Raw genomic sequence first — 17,123 nt, forward strand, 5'->3', positions numbered from 1 at the left:
GAGTTTTTATTATAGCTCTTTTGTTGGGCAGTGAAGTCTTCACTGGAGCTGCTCAGCAACGCTGCTGCTCTTCCACTTCATCTGAGCTCCCCACATCATCCCAAAGCTGCCTCTGCATCACCTTAGCTCCATGTGCTGCCTCCATGGAACATACAGAACCTCGCCAGGGTCTTTACTACAAAGAACGCGTGTCTGGAAGGAATGCCCTTTCCTTTTCCTTGCCACGGGTCCTTTAATCTACCACTCCAGTCTGCACAGTGACTAAGGAAATGCCTTGCTCTATGCTCCACTTCTCTTGTCTATTCATAATCCATTAGAGGTAACTATTTTAAATATATTTAAAATATAACGATACATCTCTTTTATGCCCAGAGCTGCCATATAAGTGAAACATGAACATGGTCTATAATCCTGTACTCTCTTTCCCCACCAGATACTGGCAGAGTACCCCCTCCCACTTTTCCCAGTGGGTCCCAATGGGACAGACTTTCACTGCATCTAGGGGACACCACCCTGAAAATCTCAGGCCCACTTGCTCCTCCTACATGTGCACATGCTTAAAAATACCATGGGGCCACTTTCTGGTGCATACCCTGCCTGTTCCCAATGCTGGCCTGAGGCTTTTAGGCACAAGGGTGCTCATAAAACCAGTGCTAGGTGTATGCCCAGCACTACTGTAATCAGAGTTACAAGACATTTTTTGGAACCAGTAGGTTGGGCATGTCAGTGGAAATGAAGCACTATATGACCTTAGGAAAGATGAAAAGGGAGAGTGGGTGGCTAGCAGTAAATGGATGCTCTCCACTAGAAAAAAATAGCCTCTGTCTCACTGGGCTTCATCTGCTCATCTGCCCGATGGAGTTAATATACCTTCTTTTAGAAAGCAACTTGAGAACCTCCTTTGGAGGATGTATTATGAGCATTGTTGAAAAGACACTAGGTGTTGGGGACCCAGCAGATGCCAAGCTTCCTTTGAAGCAGCTGCTAAAGCCTGGCACTAGGGAGTATAGTGCTGGAAAGAGACAGAAATGGAGAACCAGGCATCTAACTAACTACATGGAGTCAGCAAAGACTACATGGAGTCATCATATCTGCAAAGAGCAGGATTGCTAGACCTCATACCCTGTTCTCATGTTAGTAATTATACTCCGCAAACCTCTTCTCCCCCCTTCAGGTTGGGTGATAGGATGCCTTCCCCATTCCATGCCCTATTTTACATTGTTACTGTACTCCAGGACAGTGCCTTTCCCCTCAGAGCAAAGACGACTTTCTCCCAAAACAGTTTTCCCTCACTATAAGACAGCTTGTGCTAGTGGTGAAGTGCAGAAGTTAAAGCCTATTGCCACCTTCTCCCTGAACAGGACAAAAAAGGAGTAACAGAGAGAGGATGGGTAAAAATGAAAGCACTGCGGCTTTCCTAGAGATGGAAATAGCTTGAGGTGTTTCAGGGATCTATCTGATAAGGAATCCTTATTCCCTGTATCCCATGATGGGGGTCAACATTTTTGGCAGGTGTGCCCCGAGTGCCACTCCGATCCCCTTCCCCTGCTTAATCTGCTTCTCTGCCCTGTGTCCCTGCCCATTCTACTCCCTGCCCTGTCTGTCATTCTGTTCCTGACTCCCTCCCTGATCTGCTGCATGCCACACACAGAAGCTGGATGTGGCACTTGTGGTAGATGTGCTGTGGGCTGGCCACCTCTGCCTTACACAATGGAAAGGAGAAGGTATTTCAATCGGTAAAGATCCAGGTCAGGCTTCAAAAGAAGTTGATGGACAGACTACAGTTCACTTTGATATCATTTGGAGCAGGTCCTAGATCCTCTGTAAATGTGGGTAGGGACTAAAAGAACAGGATCTAGCCAAAGCAAGTGAATCTCTTAGGTGAGAGAAGCAGCAGCAGACTTTGAATAGCTCAAATAAATGGCTCTTGCGATTCCTTTGCCATCAGCACCAGCTAAACTTGCCCAGCCGTTCTTGTTCTAACAACTCTTTTTAGACATGGGGTGAGTCATCCCTACGTGTTTAGATACCTGCATAACCAAAGGCTAAAAAGGCAAGATGGTACACCACTGCCATGCCAACACAAACGTCCAGGAATGAACGTCACATTCAAGAGGATGAGTAAGAGGACTCTGCCGAATAGCTTCTGAGAGCATCTCTTAGGCATTACCAGCATGCTATTTTGTAACAGGGATGCGTCTCTCCTCTGCCCCTGGCCACAGCTGCCTTGCCAAATATAGTGAGAATGAGGCAAAGCTGTAGAGGAAACCACAAATGATCTAACCAACAACCCCGATCCGGGGAGACTGTCCACATGTCTGTGGTGTCTCACTAGTGTGAGTTTCAGCAATACTTGTCAGCCAAAAGCCTCATGATGCTTTACCAGCATCCGTAACCAGAGCCCCACCAACCCTCAGTGTCCATGAGCACCATGACATTTAACTTATGGATGAACCAACTGAGCTAGGGACATGGCATTTGCTCAAGTGACTCAGAACTATGAATGATGCCCAGAAGTCCCCTGCTCTGACTAGGGAAACTCACTCTCTTCTCTTGAATAACAGGTGGCCCAAAGAAGAATCCAAAGGAAAGGACTTCCTTCCATCTTTCTCTTACCCCTAAACTCAGAGGGCAGCATGTGCCAGAACCACTCTGTGTTAGAGATCTCCAGGTGGCTTATTTCAGAATAAGGAAAGCACCATAGAAATGGCAAATATAAAGTCTTGGCTACATCAAAGGCTCCAAATGCAACTCAAGAAAAGAGGCACTTTGCAGCCCATTGATCATGGCCTCTTTCTATACTGGCCCAGTCCCCAGTACAATGTACAAGTGTCCTTTGTCCACTGTAACTTTTACCGAGTGGCATCATCCCAAACAGGGGCTGCAATACCTGAGGAGTCTCAGAATACAGTGAACAGTGGCTGTATTCCCTGAGCCTAATGGGTGATACAGGGCCCTAAGGATATCCCATTTCTGAGCCAACTTAAGGCGGTTTTGTGCTAGTGGTGAAGGGCAAAACAGCTTTAACATACAGGAGGATTTGCCATTTGTCTCCAAAACAGGGAGTGCTTAGTGACTCAGTACCATTCTGCACCAGAACTGGATACACAAAAAAGCAGTTGCCTCACAACTGCCTGCTCTTGAAAGCAGGATGACTCCTCTGTGTTTAAAGGAGCAGTCCCTGGAGAAGAGAATGACAACATCCCATTTCAGTTGCATTGCTGCAGTGCCCACACCACACCCAGCACTTACACTTAAGTAGCTTGGTAACCACTTCAAAAGGAAGACTGCCAGGCTCAATCCTAATACATTACAGGATTCAATCAATACTTACAGAACAAAACATACCTACTCACATCAGTTTCAGAGGCCAGAAGACACCATCAGTTCATCACACTTGACCTCCCCTGGGTCTCAGATCTGTCTAAATATCTTATAGCAGATCTGAGGACTTTAGTTAGGCCAAATTTTTATGTCCCCCAGAAGTCTAAAACTGTGCACCACAGGCAGTGAACAGGAGAAACTGAGGTGCTACCAATGCCCAGGGCCCCAGAATCAAGTGAGTCATGGTTAGAGGATCCCAGCAGGCAATCATGCACCATGTGGCAGGGCAAGGTGAAAACACAACAGAGCCCTGGTCTTGGCACAAGATACCTTCCAGCCCCATACTGGATGATCAGCCTGACCCTAAGCATGTAAGCAAGACATACATGCCCACAAAGCACCTCCCTACACTACTTAGCATGGTGTCTCTAGCCATAGCTCATCTCCGATGCTTCAAGAAAGATTAAAAGAGAGCACAGAAGTGAAATTATGCATCAAAGAAGAGAATTCCTTCTTGACCCAATGAGCTGATTGATAGAAGCCCAGAAGCATGAGATTTTATTATAATGATTGTTTTATTGCAGAGTTGCAAATGTTATGAGCATGTTGAGATCTGAACAAGTAGTCCTGTTCTACCTGGGGCCCCATGCAGAAAGCTGATGAACAAGGAGAGACTCAGCATCTCTGCCCATCTACACAGTCTTTCTTTCAAAAGTTCATTAAATAATCGTGTTTTAGAAAGGTCTCCAACTTCACCTTCTAGTCTCCAGGTTAGCACAAGTCTACCCCCTCCCATGATTAAGTTGCTCAGTATTTGATCACCCTTGCATCTTATTTTAAGGTTGATTTTACCTAAGTTCCACTTCCAATTGTTGGATGTTGTCCTATTTTTGTTAACAACACTGAAAAGCCCCCTGCTATTCACTATCTTCTCCATGTGTAAAAACCCAGGCACAGTATTAAGTCACCTCTGAACCTCTTCTCCAGTAGGCTGAATAAGTGGAGTCTCTCATCATAAAACTTGTTTTCCAGCACCTTGATCATTTCTATCTTGCATATATGGATATAATACTTGTGTGAAACTCCAAAACTGAGAGGTTAATAATATTCCTCCTTCACCTGTCTCAGTAGCTCCTGATCCATGAACCCCATCTCCATAGAGACTAAATCTTATATCACACCTCAACAGCTTTTAGAGAACTGTTTTGTTTTGTTTTTTAAACCCTTCATTTCTCGAATTATAGTTCATTGGTCCTTATCTTAGGATAAACTCATTTAAATTCTAGTACAGTGACATCTGAGATCAAATAGCTCATAAACCATAAGTGATAGTAACATCTTCCATACTCTAGACCTTGCAAATCTATATTTCCAAGGATTCAGATTGCTGATTCTCAATTACAGAGTATTAACTGTAGGGGGAAAAATCCCTCCACGGGTCTCCAGGTCAGAATCACTCAACCTTGATCTGTGGGTAGCTGAGAGAAGGATAAGTACCCAAACATTTTTTAAAGAACACAAATGATTGAGGATCACATGTGTCATTTTGTATACAACCTTGCAATGCTGAAAAGCAGAACTGAAGATGTAGCATTTGCCATACTCCAGCATTTGCCATACTACATCAAATGCAGGAGTTGAACTCACAGGCAGCATATGCTATCCAGGTGCAAAGACTACTGTCTAGTCTCCTGCTCTACAAAGCAATCCCACTATCTAGTATTATACCGTACCCTCAGCAATGCTGTGACATGGTACGTTAAATGTACTAATACTCGGATCTACGCAAAAGCTTGTTTTATAGTATATAATTTTAAGAGGTTTTAAAAATTATTTTAATGTTTTGTCTTCTCCACAGCTGGATTCATACTGTTAAAGGTAGCTTACCCTTACAGGCAGAAGGTTATAAAACAGAGTTCCAACCCATAGGTTTGAAATGCTCTAAAAATGTCTCAAACAGCTTTGCTTTAAAATATGTAGGCACAATACAAAACATATGCTGATATGGGGTGATATAGAAGTTTTATGGGCATTGGGCTGAGGATTAGTGCTTGGGCACAGAGGTTAGAATGGTGTATTTTACATATGTGTTTTATGTGCACATAGAGATAAAGAGCGTATAGACAGTCTGCACATATATACAAAGAGAAATGGGCTGCAGGAAATTCCTTAAACCTCCAAACTTCATTTTAAAATTAAAAAAAAAAAATGTACAGATTTTAGGGGGAAAGCAACACTTCAGTTATCATTCACCAGGAATTGGGCTGATATTTCAACCATGCTCCTTCCTTGATGTCATGATAGGTATTCAGGGAGTGATACTCATGCACATTAAATAATTTCCAAATATTCAAAAGAGAAATTAAAATAGGTGTGTGTATGTTAGGGGTGGGGGGAGGGAAGGAGTCAGATATTTATATATATAAAAGAGTACTGGTTCAGCTCCATGTACAAACTCCACTGTGAAACTTAGCCATAAAAAAACCAAAACAAAACCAAAAAAAATTGAAAAACAAGCAAACATACTGTTTTTTTTCACAATTAGTCCACTGCTGGCTGCAAATGGGGCTTAAACCCAAGTCCTTCTGCTGAAGAGTAGAACAGCTGCCACTTGACATAGGAGTACTAGTGCTAGGTAGCAATCCTCTAATTCAGATAGATGCCTTCTCAGGTCAATGAAGCTGCCAAGGGTTTGAAGGGGCAGTAATAAATCGTTTTCATTTTGGAAACAAACATAGTTACAAAATCAGTTTCAAATCACAGAAAATGTTAAACAACTGGTCACTGAGGAATTGTGGACGCATCTACACAAGACGTCAACTGTGCAGTAGCCGAAAAATACTATTATGCTACTGCACAGTACCATCACTTAAGAGACATTTGCCAGCACTACTGTACAGTAACACCAGTTACTTCACATTTATTTAGTACATGCAAATACAAGTACTAAATAAATGTGCACTAAAGACTGCACAGTAACATCTTGTGTAGACATGCCCGGTGATAACTGTTCTTCTCTCATCTGGATATTGTGGGATATCTACACCACTGCAATAGTGGTCCTTGCTCCAAGGGACTACAAGGCACTGCAACCACATCCTGCCCACATTGGCTAGAAAACTCCAAGACCAAAGTTCAGTAGCGAAGCTGCTCTGGGCTCGTCTGTGGCAGGCGCTATCAAGTACACCAGAGATCAAGGGTTAAGAACAGGCACAGAGGGATAAGCCTGGAGTGGCCTCACTGCATGCATCTATAAGAGATGCTTAATGTGCAGAAGTCTAATTTTACTGCACATTAGCGCGGTGGGCAAAAGCCATGCTAATATATAGTAGATTGTCTAACGTACAATAGCATCACTAAAAAACCGTTCATCTGCACTAATGTGCAGTAGTGCTGATTACGGCGCATTAAGTTAGTACCTGTCATTACAGGTACTAAACACAATCCGCCATAATTATGGAACATTAATGAACATGTAGATGCACCCACTGATGCATTTCCAGATTTGGAGCAGGCCTTCAGATTCAGATGTAGGTGGAGTAGGGTCAGGACCTGCTGTCCCAATGATGTGAATGAGCCCTTTCATACTAAGTCAACTTCCTAAGCCAACAAAATAGCTACGTTAAAGGCAAAGGTTAAAATAGAATTTTGTAAATGGGAGCTGGTTGCAATTTTGTGTACAATGAATCTCAAATCATATTGATAGAAGGAATGAGGCCTGAAACTGTGTCCACTCTGACTCAAGACTAGAAGGCAATGCTAGGGGGACGGCCACTTACAACCCATAACTCGGGACTTACTGAAATTGCATTTTGCAGATTTCCCGTATGGCCCAGCTGCACAGTTCGCCAAGGGGCAGGGGGAGGTGGGGGTATTCTGGCATACAGGCTAGCCCAAAACGGCTGCTGCTCCCGCCCCCCCCCCCCTCCAAACCGGCTCCTCCCCCTGCCTCTCACTACTGATTGGCTGAAAGGGCTGCCTGTCATGCAGCACCACCCCTCACCACCAACTGGTGACTGGTGAGGGGTGGGCCACATGACAGACAGCTTTTGCAGTTAATCAACGGGGGGGGAAGGCAAGAAAGGGGGCAAGCCATGCATGCATCCCTGAGTCTGTGGCCTGAGCCTCATGCAGCACCCGGCTACCCAGAAGTTGGACAGCCCTGGGCTAGAGGGGTGAGACTTTTTTTGTCTATACATGCAATTCCCTCATGTTTGAAGCACATGAGCACTGTAGGTAAAGCTTTAAATTGCTCTCTTCCCCAGTTGTGGTGGTCTTCTGGGGCCAGCTACTGTGCTGCCAGTTCATCACTTCATGGGCAGTAACTTCAGTAAAAATTACAGAAGAAAATACTTAAAGGGAGGTGGCCATTGATAACACAGGGCAGAAACTTATCGTTTATCATCAGACAGCAAAGGCTTCCTTCGGCTGCTCGTGGTTACTGTCCCTCAGCCACCAGACCTGCAGGCAGTGGGCATGTCTACATGTACAATTAATGAGCCTAATTCTTCTGTGCAGAAAATTCAGGTGCGCTCAACTGCACCCAGGCACGTGTCTGAATGTGCAGCCACATAAGGCACATGCAGACAGGTGCAGCCATGCAGTATGCAGCGCTGCAAACATGTTTGTATCACCACATACTGCACAGTCCGGTGTTCACTGAGCTTGCAAGGTTGTGCTCCCTGAGCATGTGCTGTGACATTTTTTTTTTTTTTTACCCTTGGATATCCAGGGGTCAAAAAAAAAGAAAAAAAATGCAAAAAAAAAACCCCTGACATGGCACATGCTGAGGCAGCATGTGCACCTGAAAAGCAGAGCTGGGCTTCCCAGAGCTGTGCTGTGGCTGCCAGCCAGGCTCCCCATGGCAAAATTGCCATGGCTGCAACCCCAGGAGGCCCCTAGGGCCCCAGATAAGTTTGCTGTGGCCAGCACCCAGGGCAACTTGCTGATCACCAAAGTGCACATAGCACAAGTGTTCCCCAGGTATAAGTAGCTGCGATGGAAGGTGCCTTGGCTCTGGAGGGGGAGGAGGAAATCTGGGGGCAGTTCCCTGTATGGCCCCTGGTGCACAGAGCTCTGCACAGCACAGACCTGCTCCAGGGAGCAATTTGCTCCCAGTCAGCATCTACACATGCACTTCGGCACAGTCGTGTAATGTGCCATTTTCTATTAGTTCTATCTTCCAGTACAAAAACAACAGTGCATTAGACTAACATACTGTGCAGTAATTCTTTGCATTTGTAGATGGTGACGCCTTACTGCTCATTTGATTAGTGTAATATGAAGTAAAGGGTCTTGTGTAGACACACCCTGTAAGCATCAGAGTGCAAGCAAATCTGCAAAACAACAACAACATTTAATTGCATTCTAGAGGCTAATTGGCTAAAATTCAAAGGTGACACAAAGAAATAGCTTTTGCAGAAAGGACCAGACCCGGAGCTGCTGTTCTAACATGCCTGCTCCCTCCCAGTCTGCCGCTCTCTCCCTCCCTCCCCACCAAAAAGAAATAAAAATTCTGGCATGGCAGATTAAACCTAGTTTTAGACAGCAGGGTGTCAGGCTTCCAATACAGCAAAGCAGCCAAAAATGTGGAGCAAGCTAAAAGTTCTTATATGGAAAAGGCTAATCCCATGACTTGGAGAAAGCCTGACTCATGATTTTTTGACTGTTTAGTGTTGGCAGTCCTGGGAAACATAGCCAAAACCATGAAGGTAAACGGCTTTTTAGAACATTTGTGAATTGATAAAGCTTTTACAGTGACCCCTTGTGTATGGGACCAAGTTTCACCTCTCTCCCATCTCCATGTCTTTCTCCATACTACAGCATTTATATGCAGTGAGGTCTCTTCATGCAGAAAGGTCCAGCTGTTTCTCACCCTGGAGCTCTCCCAGAGGCTCAGATCTTCTACAAAGCCCACAAAAGGCAAGTTTATAACACCCCCCCCCCTCCTAGAAAACAAAAGCAGTTCAAAAAGGGGGGGGAAAAATTAAGTGCTGCTTTCTTTTTCCCAGCATCATAATGGAACTAGTGAAGAACTTGATCACATCTTCGTTTAAGGACATACTGAACTCCTGCTAAACTATTTGTTGCAAGAAGACAAGATTTTCTTTGGGAAATGCCACAGAGGAGGTGCAGAAGCCACATCTAATTTTTGTTTGTATTTTGCAGCAAAAACATGGTGTCACTTCCCCTGGGCTGCCTCTGGCCCTAGGAAGAGCAGCAGGACCTTGACCTGGAAAGTATTTCTGTGCCCATTGCATATTTCTGACACACCCAAAATGCCTTGTAGACCAAGCCTCTGGGTGTGGTCAGGCCAATTCTCAGGGTAAACGAAGCTAGAACAGTATTAGACACACATGTGAGCGCCTGCACTTGCAGCAGCTCAAATAAGAGTGGTACAAACTTGAGCCGGGGATTTTTGCCTCAGCACACGTGCCCAGACATGCACTTTAGTGTGGGGCAAGTTGTGTCAGTTGGGGCAAAATAACCCTGCCCAGCTCCTCCTGGATCTGCAGCCAGGGGGGCACTAGAGCTTGGGGCCAGCACCTGTGCTGACTCCAACAGTATAAAAACCCTGCCGGGTGAGCAGCTCAGGGCTACTTGCCCTCAGGAGCTTCTGAGGCCCAGCTAGTTGGCATCTGGGGACATTACCCCTTGTACCTGCTGGATTGATGAAGCAGCCCTGATCTGGAGTAGCCCTTGCCCCCTCTATGCACTGTAGCAGTCTTGCAGTGTGGGCTGCTGCCTGGCTGTGACCTGCTGCCACACGTGACAGCATCTGCTTCCTTGGACCTGCCGCCCTATGGCTCCATGCCTGCCAGACCTGGATGGGGTGCCCCCGCTCTGCCATCTGGGCAGCTATCACCCAGAAGATGTGTTCCTTGTGGTGGCCCACTTTGAACTGTCCAAGTGTGTCCTTTTGGCCCCAAATGGCCACCAGGTCAGCCACCTCATTTGCCTTCCAGCTGCGTCCCCATTGCTAGCCCTGGACAAACTCCTTTGCCTGGATCTCACCACTTGTCTCACCACCAGAGATCCTGGTGTTCCCTGTTTAAAAATTTGGCTGGACCAGATGATCTCTCAAGGTCCCTTCCAGCCCTAATGTCTATGAAATTTATTAAATCTATGAATTCATCACAGAATCAGTGCAGTTAGAGATAGAAAAGACTTGTAGGACCATCTAGTCTGTTCCTGCTGCCTCTGTTTGGCCATCATGGTGACTGTGGATGACAAGATGGCATAAAGTCACATCAAGTAAGGTTAAAGATTAGCAGTGTGGCCAGTGAACTGCATGTATCTCTCATGTATACACACATACATAGTCATAGAAAAAGACACCTGCCACAGAAACATAAGTAAAAACCATGTACCCACCACATACCACTAAACACACACACATAAAATACTCACACCACCCAGGGATGTTAATCTGAAAAATCTTTTGAGTACAATGTTTTTTATGCATGAATGTTTCCAATTCTGAAAAATCATAAGAAAAGAGCATTTATGACAAATCTATTTGGTAGGACCTCCCCTCTGTTGAACGTAAATGGATCTGCATGGTAGCTTCTAGTGCAAGAGATGCAGACATCTCCCTCTCATCTTCTCTCTTCTGCACACACAGGAGACCCCTGTGCATGCAGTGCAAGCAAAACAGAGAGATGAGCACAAGCTGCAGGACCCTGAATTCTAAAGGCACTAAAATGCAAGGGAGAGCAGGAAAGTCAGCCCAGAAGGAGGGTACAATACAGCACTGGCATTATCCAATCTAATATTTGTGCAGCTTGCAGTGTGCCAGAGTAGGTCTTCCTGGAACTGCATTTCCACAACATCAGAGTTGCTGAATAACTGAAGTAAGAAACATTAGGAGTGAAGTCTCCTCCCCTGCTCTACTCGGAGAAGTATATGTAGGCATTGAAAAGCCCCTAAAATTGAGAGTTAATATTGCTTCTGGGATTTTCCTTGAGGACATGATCCTGCCAATGTCAGATGCAAGGCTTTGCAGGTGGAAGCTTAGGTTACAGACCAAGCCACGCATGGTTGGCTTGACACCCAGAATTTGGATGTGGCCAGTGGTCAGCTAATATAATTTTATATTGTAAATTCTCTAGAAACCCAAATCTCTCATTAAAATACCCAAACTAGTGTTCTTTAGCTATTAAAATGAAATGCCACTGTAGACAGATAAGTTGGGCAATGTTTGATTGATATTTTTACAATGTTAAAGCACTTTAGAAGCCTACCAGTGCCTGTATCATCATAATAAAATTAATTCTAAATATTTATACACAAAGGGCAGGAAGTCATCTAGGGTCAGATGACCCCAGCAAGGTAAGCATCTGGGCGCTTCTTGAATGTATCCAGAGTAGGTGCTTGCACCACTTCTGGGGAGAGTCTATTCCAGACTCTGAAGACTTGGAAGGTAAGGAAGTTTTTCCTTATGTCCAGTCTAAAATGGTCTTCCAGCAGTTTGTGACTGTTGGGCCTTGTCTTCCCTCGTGAACAGATATTCTCCCAGTTCCTGGTGCACACCCCTTTGTACTTATGGGCTGCCACCAAGTGCCCCCTGAGCCTGCGCTTCTCCAGGATGAAGATTCCCATGGCTCTCAGCCTCTCCTCATAAGGCCTGTTCTCTTGCCCTCTGATCATGCGCGTGGCTCTCCTCTGAACTATCTCAAACTTCTCCACGTCCTTTCTAAAGTGTGGAGTCCAGAATTGGATGCAGTACTCCAGCTGCGGCCTCACCAAGGCTGAGTAAAGCAGGAGGATGACTTCTTGGGTCTTGCTTGAGATGCATCATAGATGCAAGCCAAAGTTTTATTTGCTTTGCTGGATACAGTATCGCATTGGTGACTCATGTTCATTTTGTGATCAATCATGACTCCCAAGTCTCTTTCTGCTGTGATGCTAGCGAGTGTAGCATTGCCAAGCCTATAAGCATGATGTGGGGTTTTTCTCCAGAGGTGGAGCACCTTGCATTTCTCTGTGTTGAATGTCATCAGGTTTTGATCCACCCACCTTGCAAGCCTTTCTAGGTCATCCTGAATCCCCAGCCTATCCTCTAGCATGACTGCACTTCCCCATAATTTGGTGTCATCTGCAAACTTAGCCAGTCCGCTTTTGACATGCGGATCCAGGTAATTTATGAATATGATTCCAGTTCTGTGTATTATTTAAGCACTGATTAGACCTATCCATAATAATTTTTCCATGCCATGTGGGGCTAGAATCCTCCAAATATTGTTGTAGCTGCCGAGTAGGAAGATCTTATCAAAGTAAATCAAGTAGGCATAAAAGTATCCGCTTCTTGACTGATGAGGTAGTAACCTCCTGTCAAATGTATCCTTAGAGTGGGGAATGTATACACTTCTTATCTTTCATCCTTACTCCAATGACTGCTGATGCAGGTTCTTAGGGTGGGAGAATGAAGGATTTAGATCTCTATCCAACTTGTATTTTTAAGTCCCTCAAATGCTATGTTTTTGGTCTGTCTCCCCAATAGATTGGAATTAGATTGAGTAAGGTTGATTCAGGCCAGTGTTGCTGTTCCTGAATTCTCCTTTAAGAACCTGCTGCAACTGCAGTATGTGAGCATCTCACTCAGGATCATCCATCTGCCATATGACAGAGGTTGAATCTGAGGAGGTCTGGCTGATTGTTGGCTGTTTTAATCCTCAGGTTCCTTTGCATATGCTTCCTCCGTTTTGACCATGGGAGGCACAGCCCTATACCCAGGGTGGGAGGGGAGTGAATGAGGCACAATGAGCAGCCCCTGGGGATCCCATGCTGCTGCTTGTCCCCTCAGTTGCAGCAGCCTGAGCCCAGGCAGCTACAGTACAGTAGCATCGGCTACCTGAGTGCAGACAGCCCTAACAGGTCAGTCTTTGCTCCCCCTCCACTCCCTGCCTCCCTACCCCCACTTTCCAGTTGTCAGCATAATTTCTACCCCCACACACACACAAGCACTTGTGCCCTATCTGCTGAAAGAGCTTGCTAAGTCTCTTAAAGAAGGTCTGCTTTCATGGTTCAGGGTGCCCATGTCTCAGCTAATTGTACAGCTCTGCTCTGAACCCCTTCTAGAGTATCACCCCCTGTTTTAAAATGTAAACTCCATAACTGGACACAATAATGTTGTGTTAGGGGCTGGAAGAAGCAGCTGTGGCCAGATAGACTTAACATCATTTTCTTTTTTTGAAATGATAATATTTATTAACATCATTTTCTATAGGCCTAGCCTGAGTCAGACTCAAAATACTTCATGGAAACACACCCGTGTATATCCTGCCTGTGGGCCTTGTAACATGTTGCATTTTGAGCTGCTCAAATGTAGATCAGTGTTAGTGCTAGCTTGAGTCTGAAGCAGTAACGCCTTAAGGCTAAAAACCTTCTTTGACTTTCCCCCATCCGCACAGATGGGACTTGCCACTGGAGGTCTGGTGAGCAGAGGCCTGACTAGGAGCTACAGCTATGAGTTCCCATCACGGTGCTGGTGGGCCAGGCTCTAGCTCTGTTTTAGGTGTGGGTGTGTGAAAGATGGGTTGCAGTGGGGTGGGAACATGAAGCTGAGAGGCAGAGAGTTAATGGGATGGGATGGGTAATGAAATGGGAGGTGGAAAGGAAAGGAAAAGAAAGGAGGTCGGGGAAGGGTGGAGGAAGGGTGGTGAAATGAAGGAAGTCAGCCACTGAAGGATAAAATAAAAATAAGTAAAAAAACAAAAACGTGTTATAAAAGAAATAAAAAGAAGTTAAAAAAGAAAAAAAGGTGTTTTGAAAGAAATAAAAATGAAGTATATTAAAGAAGGTCTCGTGTTTTAATAAATTGGGATTTGGGATTGGGGTGTGAGGGGTGCTGGTTATGCTTCCCGGGATGGCTGGGAAGTGGGAGTGTTGCGGGGAGGCACTTATGGGGGAGCTACTGCTCCTACCCCAGGAAGGAAGCCCCTGATCATGGGGACCTGATTTGGCCCCCTACCTTGTTTTCCCCCCAAATCTGACCTAAACCCCACTCTTGGCCCATGTGTGCCCTGTGTCCTGGCTAGCTGGCATGTGCTTTGCAGGCTATTTGCATGGGGTTGCATCCCTGGAGGTAGGAAGGGGTGGGGGAGGGAACACTGCATCCTGGGATGCTGGAGGACTGCAACTTGGGAGGCTTATCTATGGGGAGTGGCCAGACATTAAAGAAAAATGAGCCGTAGTAACAGATCAGAGATAAACCTGCCCTGGAGTGGCATAATTTTAGCTGCCTTAAATGTTCTTAAAACTAGTTTCAGGTGTTAATATGTGGACAATCCAGGGGTTAGGAGCTCCAGGAACTTCCTAAAATTAATGTGTAACAAGTCCTTGTGTCTCTGGTCTAGCCTCACATCAGAGTGCAACATGGAGCCCTCTACTGTCCAGGGTCAGTACTTCAACCCCACAAATATTCCAGAGATGGTCTCAGTATCCTAGAAGTAATGGCTTTTTCCTGTTCAACCTAAGCAGTGTCCTGTTTGCACATGTACAGAGTGTTTGTCCACTTAGATTCAGCATTGCATTCAAAAACCCATGTCCATGTGGTTGCTCCTGTGATCCCTAATTCCTTCTCAGAATTGATGCTTTGCCTCCATTTAACCTCCTTTCCAAGCTGTTCCCTTCCCCTTTTCACTGTTTGCCTGATTGCTAACATTTACTGCCAGACATCTCCCCCATTCTGTCTTCCTTTCATCCTCTCCTCCCCAGCAGATTCGCTTTCAAATGAACAGGCCTTTGGGTCCAATCCCATTTGCACACTGAGATTAGACTTTAGTCAGAATTTCTTGTAGAAACTACAAAATAGCAAGATAAACTGGATGAGAGAGAGCTGCAGGTTGACTGGAACAGGCGGAAATGGGGAGGTCAGAATTGGTCAGAAAATTATGAGTGATAAAGGATCAGAAAAGGGAGAGGATCGGAGAAGAGCAGTAAAGGGGATAGGAAGATCACTTGTAGGGATGGGAAGATCCAATGGCAAGCAGAGCAAGTTAGGCAAAGGCATAGCAGGACAGTCCCATGCCCTACAGTGGTGCATAGGGCAGCATCAGCTGCTGTGTTGTCAGCTTCAGCAGCACCGCCAGCCACCAGCTTTGGCAGCAGCTATTTTTCTGCAACCTCCCCTGCTGCCTCCCCCACAAAAGGCAGTGCTTGGGGCTGCTGACCCAGTCACCTTCTCTCAGTTATGCTACTGAAGCTGGGTAATCAACGGTTACCAGAAAGAAGACTACACAGAGCAGGTCTAGGGAAGGTGGGCGGAAGTAGGCACATGAAGATTTGAATGGTAATGAGAGCCTGCCTGGGGAGTACATTAGCAGCTGGCCTGTCACGGGTGCTAATTTTCAGTAAAATTGGCCATGACAGAGCAAGTTCCAGAGTTAATTCTCTGATCAAACATCCTCCGAGATGTATTGCCCGGCCTGCCTGGCCTCTCTGTTCACATTTTGCAATTGTTCTATCACTAGCTGGGGGCTCACATATTTCCTGTCTCTCCAAATTTTTTCTTCCCTCATTACAGATATATACAAGAAAGGAGCCCCTGATCTCAAGCATTTTGGAGACAACAGTTATTTCAACACTCCTCACAGCATGCTTCCTCGAGAGGTGCAGTTAGTGTAGCTGACTTCTATGCCACACTCCCCACTGCTCCCAGAACAGGGAAAGGATCGAGAAGGGCAAGAAAGAGTAACATAAGTACAGTAGGCTGTAGCTGTGCTTTACAGGTATGCATCTAGTGGTGAAAGTCACCCTGGGAACCATACGCAGGCAGTCCCTGAGCTCCTGTTCTCTTCCAACCTTTGCCAGGGCCAAGGCTGCCTGAGGTTTACTCCCTCATGGCTCCTCCATGTCTGCTTCACTCATGTTCAGAAGGGAATGTGGCTCACACGGCACAAATTTAACAGACCGTGTTAGCTATCCAGAGCGAGGCGAGTGCTACCCCATATGCTTGCTTGCACAGAGCTGCCCCTCTGTGCTTTGCTTACAGAGCTGGGAGCACAAAGGTGTATTCACAGCTGTGGAAAATAGCATTCTGAAAAGGTGCAAGCCCTCCAGTAAAGCCATGACACACATACACATGATTGCATTGTACCCTGAGGGGCTTGGAGTGAAAACCATGTTCATGAAAACCAGCTCCAACGGCTTTACCTGGAAAAAAAGAAGGGTTAGCTAATTAGCATGGCATGCAAATTGCTGCGTCGCTGGAATGTTCAAAGTTGGAGCTCATCTCAATGCCATGGGTGCAGAAGGAATGATCTGCCCCACCCTTATGAAACAGGGATGATATTGTTTCTAATGCATTTCAGTGGTTGGCTTTGTTTAGCCATGTTGTTGCTATGCCCCTGAAGATCAGCGAGGGAACCTGGGACTGGATGGGAAGCGACACCGGTGAACAGGCTCCAAATCAGTGTTCTGGTTATGTTATGTGTCACATACATACAGTTCATGAATCAACACTTGTTTATCTGGAGGTAAAAGGGCAATATGTTGCTGGTTATCTGCCATAGCAACGATTCTGTTGGGCCTACTACTCTCTGTGACAGCACTTAACCCAAAAACAAAACCAGGAAGAGACTAAGTGTTTCCATGCAACTTCCAGCACAATCAGCAGCTCTCCTCCAAAGCGGCTTTAAACAAGAAAGGGGAGAGGGGAAAAAAACAATTAGCACAAAAGAGTTAAAAAAAGAGAGAGAGAATTCTTCCATTAATCAGGACCTTATCAGCAGAGAAAGATACAAAGCCAGGGTTTAATTGGAACTATGCAACTGTGTTTGTGCTGGTGTGCTATGCAA

This window comes from Alligator sinensis, unplaced genomic scaffold, assembly GCF_000455745.1.
Source record: "Alligator sinensis unplaced genomic scaffold, ASM45574v1 scaffold264_1, whole genome shotgun sequence".
NCBI classification, from domain to species: domain Eukaryota; kingdom Metazoa; phylum Chordata; order Crocodylia; family Alligatoridae; genus Alligator; species Alligator sinensis.